This window comes from Dasypus novemcinctus, chromosome 2 (assembly GCF_030445035.2).
Source record: "Dasypus novemcinctus isolate mDasNov1 chromosome 2, mDasNov1.1.hap2, whole genome shotgun sequence".
In the NCBI taxonomy this organism is placed as follows: Eukaryota; Metazoa; Chordata; class Mammalia; order Cingulata; family Dasypodidae; genus Dasypus; species Dasypus novemcinctus.
In genome coordinates this window covers 168,991,873-169,004,673 of record NC_080674.1, presented here as the reverse complement: position 1 = coordinate 169,004,673, position 12,801 = coordinate 168,991,873, and the positions used below count along the sequence as shown (strand labels likewise).

At 43.3% G+C, this 12,801-nt stretch overlaps 1 protein-coding gene across 8 annotated transcripts in view; it reads left to right on the top strand.

Moving 5' to 3' along the window:
* Positions 1-12,801, top strand: part of EBF1 (EBF transcription factor 1) — a 391,714-nt gene that overhangs the window by 142,587 nt on the left and 236,326 nt on the right. The gene's annotated exons all lie outside the window — the stretch shown is intronic.

Genomic DNA, 12,801 nt, shown 5'->3' with positions numbered 1-12,801 from the left:
AAATCCCTTGACTTTTGTCCAAATGATTTCTCCACAAAAATGGGTTAATTATCGCCTTTCCCTGGCTTTTTGACTAACAAAAGGCCTGGATCTCTTTTTTCCTTTCTTTCCTATTTACTGTAAGGAGCCCTTTGAAATGTGATCGTTTAATCGGCAACACCTTCTACAGGCGGAATACTGAGACGCTAGCCTGGCCCTTGCCCAGAGCTCAGGTTGCTGTGTGAACATTACTGTGGTTAGGAGATATGACCTTTATTATGCTAAAGCCATCCTGGACTTTCAGCAGGAAACACTCCTGAGTCCTTCGTAGTCAACTTGGTTTGTTTCTGCTAATAAAAGCTGGCGGATTTTTTAACAGTGTCTTTTAGTGGGTGGGATGACTGAAGAGTTGCAGGGTTGAAGCAGCTTAGCTGTGTTTCATTAATTCCCCTGCAAGACTGGGAGTTTTTATCTTCCTGCACCCTGTCTCTGTTTCTGGGCTTCAAAGCTGTAAATCAGGGATAGTTTTGGTGGAGGATAAGCAACAAATAGGGACTAACATTTTTTTTCTTTTTTCTTCTCCCTTTTTATTTGTCACTATCACCATTTTGGTCTAAGTTAGAGAATCCTCCACCCCTAACTTGCTATGCAGCGGTGAGCCACAGCAGTTTGTCCTTGTGGTTGAGAATAGATTTCATGCACTAGGGCTTACTTAACTGAATCATATTTTGCATTTGACTCTCATTACTATTAATGGCGTTTGTGGACATACATTGGCGGGAAGAAGGCCCCATTGAATCTGTGCATTATCAGAGAGATGGGGAATTAGCATACTCCCCGTCTGGTCCAAGATGGATTTTACTGTATGGTGGAAATAGCATCTAGATGAGAAACCATCACTGTGAAAATGCACCTGCCAGGAAGAGAAAGAATGGAGTAGAGGTGGGGCATTCACTTAAGTTGACTCCAAGTTCCCCCTTTGGCCTTTGCATTCTCTCATGTGGGAAATGTGACATCTGCTTGTAGCCGTTGTTCAACTTGGCCATCTCTAATTGGCCCCCTGTTTATTAAATGCCTGGCAATGGAGACCCATGCAGCCAAACGTGTGTCAGGGTTATACGTGTTTGTAGTTGATTTTGGAAGTCACAACCTGCTAAGGGAAAAGTGAAATAATGAAAAAGTGTGGTATGATTCAATGTCACTTGAGTTAAAGAGCAAAGGGATTGCAAAATGGCAAACCATGGATTTGGTCTAGCCCATGGCCAGATGTATTTTGCTTGACTTAAGCGATTAGTTTGAACTAATATTTAAAAGTTGGGAGAGTTTATATGAAAATCCAAATTTCCCTGTTCTCTCTCCTTTTTTTTTAAGATTTATTTATTTATTTCTCTCCCCCCCCCCCCCCCCGCTGTCTGTTCTCTGTGTCTATATGCTGCATCTTCTTTGTCTGATTCTGTTGTTATCAGCGGCACGAGAATCTGTGTTTCTTTTTGTTGTGGCATCTTGTTGTGTCACCTCTCTGTGTAGGCGGTGCCATTCTTGGGCAGGCTGCACTTTCTTTCACGCTGGGCGGCTCTCCTTAAGGGATGCACTCCTTGCGTGTGGGGCTCCCCTGCGCGTGGACACCCCTGTGTGGCAGGGCACTCCTTGCGCGCATCAGCACTGTGCATGGGCCAGCTCCACACGGGTCAACCACGGACCTTCCATGTGGTAGATGGACGCCCTAACCACTGGGCCAAGTCTGCCGCCCCATGTTCTCCTGATCAGTCAAAAGATGTAGCCACATTGGGCACATGGCCAGTTGGCTGGAGCTGAGTACTCTGGGCTTGCCTCCTTCCTGGGTACCACACCGACCTGGTTCCTGTAAACATTTGAGTTTTCCATCTCGGGGTAGTGGAGATTTGAGGTGGGAGTGACTGTGGGATAGAGTGACCAGGGAAGGCTGCCTTTTGTACAGATTCCACCACGTCAACTCGACAGACTCCCGTGGTATTCAGCCATGATGAGATTTCACATGGTTTCCATCACTCATTTGTAGCCTACTCCTTTCTCAGATTAAAAGATGTCACACAAGAAGGTTGTCTCCCAGGCACTGGGGAAAGACTTCCCTTGCTTTCTGCATGGTCCTCTGATCAGTGCCAATGTCACCAACTTTTGAATATTTAAAGAATTTGCATATTTCTTTTCAGACCTCAAGATACCTCCTGTGTGCAGAACACTACATGGGGCTGGGCACTTCCACATGAGTCTGCTTCTGTACAGTCTCCTAAAGTCTGCATGGTCTCCAGCAGATGTCAGTGGACATCTTGTACTGCTGTAGGAGAGCACTTAACCTGGACTGACCTTTTGTGGGGACATGGTTAGCGACTCTGGGCCTTTAGCCTGCCCTGAGTACCTTTTCTGGGGTGCTTTCACTAAGAATTAATGATCGTGTTACATAAATCCCTGGTTCTTCCCAAATTCTGAAGTGAATAACATCCAAAGGAAGTAGGCAGGAATGCCAAGAGAAGCCAGTTCTGAGTGTTAATTAGACACCTCTGGGCCAGGAAATAGAGAAGCATTGGAATCCATTTCTTCTTAGTCTACTGCCTCTGTGGAAGCTAGCCTGAAACCTTTCATTTTACTTAGCAGTATTAGGGAAACATCTGTGAACAGACACCATATACCACTGGGAATTGCACTTAAAAGTGATACAACATGAATCTGTCAACTGAAAAATACTGCTGTGGGGAGCATGACTTATAAACCGTGTGAATGCGTGAACTCTTCTTCCCGGAGGTTTGGATCGAGCTAGGGAATGATGGTTACCAGGAGAGAATGTGTTCCCTTGGTGCGAATTAGGGGATGAGTGTTCAACATGTGATGACCAGATCATGGGAATTCTGGCTTAAATACGGACAGAATGCATTTGACTTGGAGCACATTTGAAGTTAATGGTTAGAAAGACTCCTCTAGTGAACATCTATTGAGCGCATGCAATGGGAAAGGGTATGTTTATCAAGGGGAGCATATATAAACTTGTGAAACAAAGTCCCAAATTTGCCACTATGTCCAGTTTGGTCATATGAGCATACCTTTTTTTTTTTCCCTTCTAGAAAATTATCTTACTTGTGGAGATGGCCTCTTTTGGGAAAAACCTGAACATAGCTTCTCTAATGTGTTGTAGTCTTGCTGTTGAAAAATGTTTTAAAAGAGCAAGAAGAATGAAAAATGGGTATACTCTGTTATGGTATAGGAGCTATGGTAATAAAAAGTTAAAGCTGCTCGCTCAGTTCCTTTGTGAATTGATAAGGGACAAGTGACTATGGATTAGGCTATTGATATTCATCCAAATCAAGAATAAGTTGGGAGATTTGTACAGAATTGTAAGGAGGGTGGGAAAAGGTATAAGAGAGGGAATTAAGCTACTATTCTCTACTTACAGACAAAATCACAAATGCCAGGTGTAAAAAAGGAGGGGCCTTGCAATATAATGGCATTTCCACAAAATATTCCATGACCTATCCTGTTGCAAATGTGCCTTTTACCATTGCAGGGTGATAAAATGCCACGATCCAACTCTGGAGTACAATTAAGGGCTTGTGTGATATAGTAGGCAGTCATTCCGTACTTGAGAGTTTTCATTGTATAATTAAAATAAACTGAGGGGCAGGAGGCAGGAAATGAAGGGGGAGGAAGGTCTCGGTGAAGCATATTCAGACATGACATTTTCTGATGTCGATAACCTTCAAGAGCTTGGCTTCTCTATCCATGAAGACAAGAATGTCACATGTCCGTCAAAGGCAGAACGGCAGGGAGGGCTCAAGACTCAAGTGGAAGGGCCTGTAGGGTCCATCTTGCTTTGGCCGAATTTAGACTAGCCTCCCTTCAGTCTCTGATTGTGCCCTTTTGTGTGAATGGTGTTCCCATCCAGATTTCTAATGAAGTCCTGAGAATATGGAACGATACCAGGTAGTGCAGAATTTGCTCTTCCTTTTCAAACCTGGATTCTAGGCCATGCATAATCCCGGAGGACTAGATTAAAAATAACACTGAAAAGCAATCTCATAAAGAGAACCGTTTTAAGCAGTTTTGGATCTTATTCAGTATACTTGTGTGATGCCCCCTGCTCCAATCACAGACTTTTTTTTTTTTAAGCCTTGTAGCGTACATTCCTCCATGAAGGCTTTGTTGCTCTATTTATATCGTGTAGTAAACCAGCTTCCTGTCCTTTGGCGAAACAGAACCTGCCACCGGTTTGCCCGCAGGCCTCCCCAGATGTCACAAACGGGCAGATGTGTGAGGATCCCAGATCGCTCTGTGCCGAGAAGGGAATGAGGGCTCCAGCCTGGGAGAAGGTTGGTGTTTTCTCGACGCCCTCCTCCCCAGCAACACATGTGTGTAACTGGACTGGCTCTGCGACTCCAAGGTGGTCTGTCACTTTTGGTTGGTGCATAATTCTCAAGAGGCATCCTCAGCTTCTAGGAACAGGGAATACTCTTCAGAAGGATCATTGCAAGTTCTTCAGTATATGCTCAAATTTTTCATGTTATAGTTTTGGAGGAAGGTATGGTGAGAACTCGTGTTTGACAAGCAAAAGCTGAACGTGGAGTAAAGATGCTTTAACTGGACTGTGTGGGGCTTTTTAAATGGCTGCTCCACCTTTCCACCATTCACCATACCCTGCTTCTATATATGAGGAGATGATTCTCATGCCAACTCTTTGCTTTCATGTTTCTCTTTGCTCTGGCATGATTACTCACCTGTTACCATTTCTGTTGGCTGCAATCCCTCTGCTTACCTCCCAAACTCCAGAATTATAGATTGTCGTGGCATAGATTAGAGAGAAATTTAATAACTGATGAATTTAAAACAAATTTTGTCTGTGCTGTGTATACAAATTGATTGGTAGTGATTGACAACAGTGCTTTGTTGAGAACTATGTGAAGGCAGATCTGGGCTCAGGGGAAAAGAGTATGCTGATAAGGTAATGACGTCTTTCCCTAGTAAGAGGGAGTAGCGAGAGGTGAGTGTCAGGTATTTTCCATCCTAATTTTGCCAAATCCTTTTATTTTCTGTAGATCTTGAGTGGGGTGATCATACATGACTTGAATGGCCAGGAATTATAGCAGTTGTATTGGGTAGAATACATGGTCCTTTCTTCCCATCCATTCTGTTTCCCATTTCTGCAGAGATTTCAGGGATGGTTCTAAGTTTTCCCAGGAATACAGGCTATAGCTTAGGAAAGACATCAGCACACTCTGATAAAAGACCCACTCGACTTGCCTTCTGATTCCAGAACCCAAAATGATTCTGCAACTTAGATAGAACGTCTTGTAGCTGACTTCGAGAAGGTCCTGTTCAATTTAAAACTTTTTCTGTAGGGATGCGTATCAGATCAACAATGCCACTTTTAACGTATATCTCAATCGTTATAGACTACTTACCTCTATAATTAATTGTCTTATAGATATTTATCCTGATAGATTGTAAGCTCTAAAGAGCAGTTAGTTATCTCTCTGGTTCATGGCTGTTTCCTGAGTCTTGCAATAAATACTTGCTTAATGAAAAGCATGCATGGATATCAGGAAACTTTTGGACTGGACACCGGCTCTTAGAGATTGCTAAAAACTGTCCAGTTAGGATGATGACCGATCTGTGTGTCATTCTGGCCACTCTGATAATGTGACCCCTTGAAAGACAGGAGCTTCAGTTCTTTCAGATGACTGCCTGGATTCATCTTTGACTCATGATTAATTATTATAGGCACTCACTTAGAGCAGTCTTTATTTCTTTTTTCTTTTTTCTCCCTCCCTTCTTTCCTTGCTTCTGCCCTCCTTTCTCTCCCTATGTCCTTTCCATTTCTTCTTCTTTTCCCTCTTCTTTAGAATATTATTGCAAATGCCCTTTCCTTACCTTTGCCCTTTCTACCCTTCTCATCTGCAGAGCTATGCCTGTAGCCCTGGGTCATTGCAGAGACCTTCTAGCTGGCCACTGTCCTCCAGCATTCTCCCCTTACAGGCCGTTAAACCCCTCTGATCTGAGCTTCCTTAAAGGCCTCTTTACCATGCCACTCCTCCTTCAGAAACCCCCAGTGGTTCCTTGTTTCCTTGCATATGAAATTAAAACCTCTGTTCAGAATTCATGACAATTGGTAATCCAGTCCCACTTACTCAGTGCTAGTGTCTGTCGAAGCTAAACAACAGTGTACTGTATTAATGACTCGTTTATTGCAGGCTTATCATGTGTCAGACACTGCTAAGTGCTTTTCCCCAATGGGGTTATAGGTACTCTTATCACCTCCAATTTATAAATGAATTTCCTGAGACTTCAAGAGGTGAAGTAACTTACCTAAGGTTACACGACTCATCAGTGGGAGAGCTAGGATTTGAACGCAGACGGCCTGATTCCAAAGCCTTTGACAATAAGTTCCTGTCTTTATGTTGGGGATACTTGTGTATTACCAGATACGTGTCTCATAAATACAGAGACACAGTGTTAAATTTGGTGATATCAAAGGACACTGCTTCTCAGTGGGAAGAATGCATTTTATGAGGCACTGAATATATATATATATATGTATGTATGTATTATTTAAGAGAGCACACACACACACAAAAACACACCAAAAGCAAAAAAAAGAGCACAGTTTATCAGAGCAATCCTCTAGCTGATATTAATATCTGAATTTTTACCCATGCTTTTCTTGTTTTCAATATTAGTAATAAAAAGAATAGTCCATATTTGTAAAATGTGTTTCCCCCCAAATAGTCATCAGCTTTTTGTTTCTGCAAGAAGTACTAAAGAACTATCAGCTGGAAACCGTCTGCATATATAACTTTTCTAGACTCTTAGCATATCTTTGGATCCTTGCAAAGTGCAGCTGAGCTTGGATGATTCAGTGGTAGCCCCTGGTGATGCGTGTGCATGCGTGCCCCTGAGTGTGGGTGTTCGTGCCCGTGTAGCATATGTATGTGGAGGAGGAGAAGGAGGAAGAGGTGGAGGAGGAGGAGAAGAGAGGCAGGATGGATGAGCACCCACCTTAAGGACTTGCAGTGTTATTGGGCTCTGACGATAGGTGGTTATGCTTCATAGGTGGTTTGACCTCAGAGTATCCAAATTCATGACACAAGAAGTCATCCTCCAGAGGAGGTGTGCTGTATCTGTCCTTGTTCCGGATGTGACCTGTCCAGTCTTGAGTGCGTGGTTGTAACCCTTCACATCATTATTCTTCTCAAAATGCACGTGTCCGGAAAGAGTGTCTCTCTCACTCATAGAGAACCTGTGGATTTAATGCTTGAATGGATTACAAAAAGCCCCAATTGCCATATGTTCATCCTTTTTGTTTTCTGTCTACACCAATACAGCCGGTTTGAGGCAGCAACAGATGATTATTTTCAGTTTTGTCTTTTCTTAAGGCTAAGAGCTTCACCCCGATGATCTTCAAGGTGGTTGACATTTTCAATTAAACTCTGCTCAGTCAGACAGACATAACTTCTCATAAGAAACTGTCTGGAGCTGTCTCCTGCCTAAATGTGACACAGATAATGATTATAGTAATAACTGGTTTCAACTCAAACATGGATCATCCTTTCAGCTGGTGTGGTTTTATACCAGGGATAGTGCATTGGGAAGTGCCACCATTGGGGATTTTCTTGTTGAAGTCCATCGCCCTGTTTGACCAGTGGAAGGGAGGGAATGGTGAGTGGCTAGAAACCTAACTGTGTGGGAAGAACCCATTAGGAAAGGCCAGTTAATGAACTTTGTCTTCCCAAATACAGTAAGAAAATAGCATAGCAAAACGGTTTAGATCCTGGGCTCTGGAGTCAGAAGAACCTAGGTTCAAATTCCAGCTCCACCAATTACCAGCAGCCTGGCCTTGAGGAAGTTGTTTTACCTCTCTAAGCTTTTATTTTCTGATCTTTCACATTGGGCCAGTAACACTTCAGCTTCAGAGGATTAAAGGGAGAATGTATTCAAGTGGCCTAGAGAAGTGTAAGTTCTGTAAATCTTTGTGGATGCTCTTGCATTACAACTCCTCCCTAGACTTATCACCACTTGACCTCCTGTTCTTGGGTAAATACTACCCTTTTGATTAAAGTGTGGGGGACGATAAACATCCTGGACATAGTCTCCGGGTTGTGCTCTCCTCTCCAGGGTGAATCAGTCTGCAGGTGACATCACTGGCCCACTCTGCTTTGTGGTTCTCTTACCAGCAAAGCCTGCAGCTGTCAATTCTGCTAAACAGAAATGAGTGCAAGGGAAACCCCTCCCAGAATGCATCAGGGCAAGGGGAGGGGCTACAGCTGCCTACTGGGTAAATGAAGCACTAGGCTCTGGAGTGGGAAGGAAAGCAGAAGAGCATCTGGGCAAAGTCTTTAATGAGGACAGTGATAGGTGTGTTTCAGAGTGTCTGCCTCAAGACTGCTTTAGAACTCCGAGTTAGAATATTGAGACTCTGTAATCCAGGGCTTTTGTTAACTGGATTGCCATGTCCCTGAAAGGTGTCGCTGCCTCTGAGGTTTTAAGAAGAGCAGATCGCCATGACGGCAGTTTTGTAGACACGTTTCGAGGCAAAGCGGCTACTCTTCCCCTCAGGGAAGGCAGCCATGGCCAACCCTTCATGAACACTGAATGCTCACTGATTGATCAAGTGATTGAAAAGTAGAAGACTGTAGGTTTTCTCACAAATTGTAATCAAATGCCCACTTCCTCCCCAATCAGACCAAACAACCAAGTCTGATTATGTCACTCCACTATGTGATATAATTAACCCTAAACTTCACACTCAAGATACTTTGTGGATCAAGATGTTTGCCCCACAATTAAATTTCAGTTTAATTCCATTATGGAGCTAAAGTGCTATAGGTTTTCATATTTTATATGCCTATCTTTCCTCCCTCTCCATTTCATAGGCCCTTGAGCATTAGTTTCTGTTTCATGTTTGTATTTTCCTGAAGATCCAGCCTCTGTCCTGCTCATATGAAGTGCTCAGATATCTGTTGAGCTCCATGAGGCACGAGCACCACTTAATATGCTGTCTTGATTCATTTTGTGTGTCGGGTACTGCGGTTACCACAGATAATAAGGTGGACACAGCTCCTGTCCTCCTGTGGACTGGTGAGCAAGTTAGACACCTAAACACACGTATTAACTGCTTCCGCAGAGCTAAGTCCCAGATGCTGTAGATGCCAATGGGGGTGGATGGAGTGGGGGGCAGGGAGGGGTGGGACAGGGATAGCCCAGCCTCTGGAAGATCAGGAAAGTCTCCCTGAAGCTAAGGCTAGATCCTGAAAGAAGAGGAAAAGTTAGTCAGGAAGACGGCAGAGCCTGGGAGAGTTTGGGAGAGAGTGAAGAGCAAGGACAGGTAAGTCCTGGATGAGGAGGGAACTCACCTTGTTGGGAAACCCAAATAACTTACTATGCTGGTGTGTATGTGTATGTGCGGGCGGTGAAAGCTAAGGCTGCAGAGGACAGCAGAGGCTTCGATCTGGAAGGCTCTCTCCTGAAAGTAAAAGGGAGTCATTTGAGTAATGAAAAGAATATATTAAAATATCGAAATTATGTATTGGCTTCTCAGTATCCCACAGTAAGGATAAGTTTCTTTTGAATTGAAAAGGGTCTCAAAAAATCAAATCAAGTCAAAACAAAACAAAACAAAAACATCCTGGTTCCAGGAACACAGACTGAGACATTTGAGCCAGAGTTAAAATGACCACTTCAAAACTCAGTGTTGCCTTAAAGTCTGAACATGCCAGGTCCATGGCAAGATATTATCCTCTTGGCTCTTACTGGCAGCAAGGAGCTGCGGGGGGTCTCTTGCAGTGAATGGGAATGTTTCTTGAGTGGTGTATTGAGAAAGCACAGTGGCCAAGGGGACGTGGGGGGCCATGCTTTAGGCTTTTGCCAGTGGGTGCCTGATGAAATATATCTTGATGGTCATTGGAGTCTGGAGCCCTGAAGCTCTGTGAGGCCACCTTTCCCACCCCCTGCCCAGAGGGATTATTCCTCACGCTCTTTGTCCAGTGGCTTTGTGCACCTCAAGCGGTGGGGCTTCCACTGCCTCCCCTGGGAAGCCATTCTGCCCTGGAATAGAGCCCACTCCTAAGAAGATTGCCGTGATATTCAGCCCAAGTTTTCCTTTCTGTAATTACATCCTATTCCTCTCTGCTCTACCCCTTTGCCTGAACCTGAGCAATTCTTCCCCTTCATTGGTGTGCCTACACCCTTACTCTGGGAGAGTATTTGATCCTCAGTCCTCTTTGTCATCCCTGAGCTTTGCTTATTCCAGGCTGGTGCCTTGGGATCACTTATAAGCAGCTCCTGCTGCCTTTCTCTTTAATCCTCATGGCTTCCCTTCTCTGATTTCTGTTCAGTTTGCCTATTTCTTTCAGGGATGCTGAAGGGCCCAGAATGAATCTTAGGCTTTCCAAATGTATTGTTTATTAGTCTTTTATATGGAAGACCTTCTCAATGATGCTAAACCAGGTATGGTGGAAAATAAAAATCCCTTTGAAAGACAGAGCTAATGCAAACTCCGGATGATGGGGCTCTGGGCACTTCAGAGAAAAATGTTTAACTCCATGGAAAAGAACCCCCATCCCAGGCCTCTGATATTCATGTGCCTGCTCTTCATTGTACCACTGAGGGCAAAGGAGGCATGGATTTAAGCCATGGAAGGATTGGAATGATCTCATCACTTTTTTGGGGTGAGAGTTATTCTGTTGGATAAATGTGTTCCAACCAAAAAAAGGCCAATTATAGTGATCGGATGTGTGATCATTTTTAACAGAGTTGCTAAAGGGAAGAAAATAAAAGTGTTAGTTTGTCTTTTTGTATATGCTGCCCCTTTTATAAATGCCTTTTAGGGGGGTGGATCTAGTTTTTCTCCTGCTTACCTTTTTTTTCCCCTATAAATGTTTGCATAAGTATGTGTGTGTATGTGTGTGGGTGTTTGTTTCTCAGAGTGCACCGAGAGTCCCAGAGCCTGCAGCAGTGCGTATTTGGTGTTTTACCAGCTGGCCTGCCAGCTCGCTTAGTTCATCCAGGAAGGGGACAGCAGCACCTGTGCCCATGGCTCCCGGGAGCGTCTGTGGACAGGCGAGTGGCCGTGCTGCAGCAGGCACGTTTGTGTCATGTATCTGGAGTACGTCCTCGCCTCCTTGGTGCCCACGGGCTGTGCTTTCCGAGTTCACCTTGACTGTCCCCTTGGAGCTTAGCTCTCACCAGCTGCTGCCTCCAAACTCCCTTTGGCAAACCCCTCATTCTCATCCTCTCTTGGGTGGAGTTGTAGGATGAGGGTCGGGGAGCTGGATAAAGGGCATGCTCCTCTCTCGGCCCCTTCTTTGGGGCAGAGCAAAACTGGCTCAACACTTTACAAAGACATACACCAGTGTAGGTTTTTTTCTTTTTTATCTACTAGGTTAAAAAATATAGTGTTGTTGTTAAGAGCTTAGGCTCTAAAGCCAGCCTGCCTGAATTGAATCCTAGCTCTACCACTTTGTTATTGAATTGTGGGTAAATTACTTAACCTCCAGAAGTCTTTTTCTACTTCTATAAATTGGGTATAATAGTATCTACCTTGTAGAGTTGTTATGAGTATTGTCACATGTATGTCTTAACTCAGGGCTAGGCTCTAATTTTTACTTCTACTTCCTCTAACACTGACATTTAGTAAATGGTATGTGCCAAACACTTTATATATGTTATCCCATTTGATCTTCACAACACCTTTTGAGGTATAGGTCCCAATTTACAGGTAAGAACACTGAGGTTTTGGGAGGTAAAGGAACTTGCAGGAATTCAAATTTGATGCTAAAATCTTCCATCTTTCCAACTCTTTAACACTGACCATTGCCAGGCCTGAGAGTAGAAATGTGAATGGCTTATTTGAATTGTGGAAGACCTTTGAACTTGAGAGTTGGGAAAAGAAGGAAAAGGTCAGTCCCAGGATCTTTTGTTCTGGAAGTTTCTACTTTCCTCTGTCCTCCAAATTACTTCCCCTCTTGTCTCTACAAAGTAGCATGGATTCTAACGTTTCAGGAGGCTCTGAGGAGCCAATCCAGTCTGGCAATGGTGGGGTTGTTCCAGAGTGTGTGTGTGTGCACACACAAGTGTACAATATACTGGCATTGCAGGGAGTGAAGGAAGGAAGGATGGGAAGAAAGGAAGGAAGCAGCGAATATGCACTTAAATGGCACATGGCTGTGAAGAGCAAGTCTGCTTCCATAAGATGTCCAGGAGAGTCTTCTCATCTTGTTGGCTGATAATCATACCACATTCACACTGGACACCCAACAGACACACTTATTTGCCCGTGTGTATTGGACATGGTGGAATCCTCTTGTGGCTCCATATTATGAGTTTTGGCTATCCTCTTTTCATTAGTAGGCTAGACATTGAATAAGGGTGAGGTTTTTTTTTTTGTTGTTTTTTTTGTTTTTGTTTTTGTGATTCCATAAAAGAAAATAAACATAAGCAATTAAAACTGTGAATTGGAAAGTTTGAGATTGTGGGATTAGTCAATTATATAAAGCCACCAGTTTCTGTTCCTCGTGGTTTGGTACAAGAGCTAGAGAACTCATTGAATCAATTATTTTGCATTGATAATGTCCTTAAGTTTTGTGTTCAAAATAGTAAAGCTGGTACTCAGTTCTTTTTTTTTTTCAGTATATATAATATTGTTAATAGGAAATCAAATACAGAATGTAAAATACTAGCAGTAAATTTTTTATAAGGATACTTTAGTACTCTAAATTATAGATAATATATTCACTTACTAAGTAAAGCATATGTAACTAGAGATACTAAATTCTGTTACTGTTGACTACATTCTCTAATGAA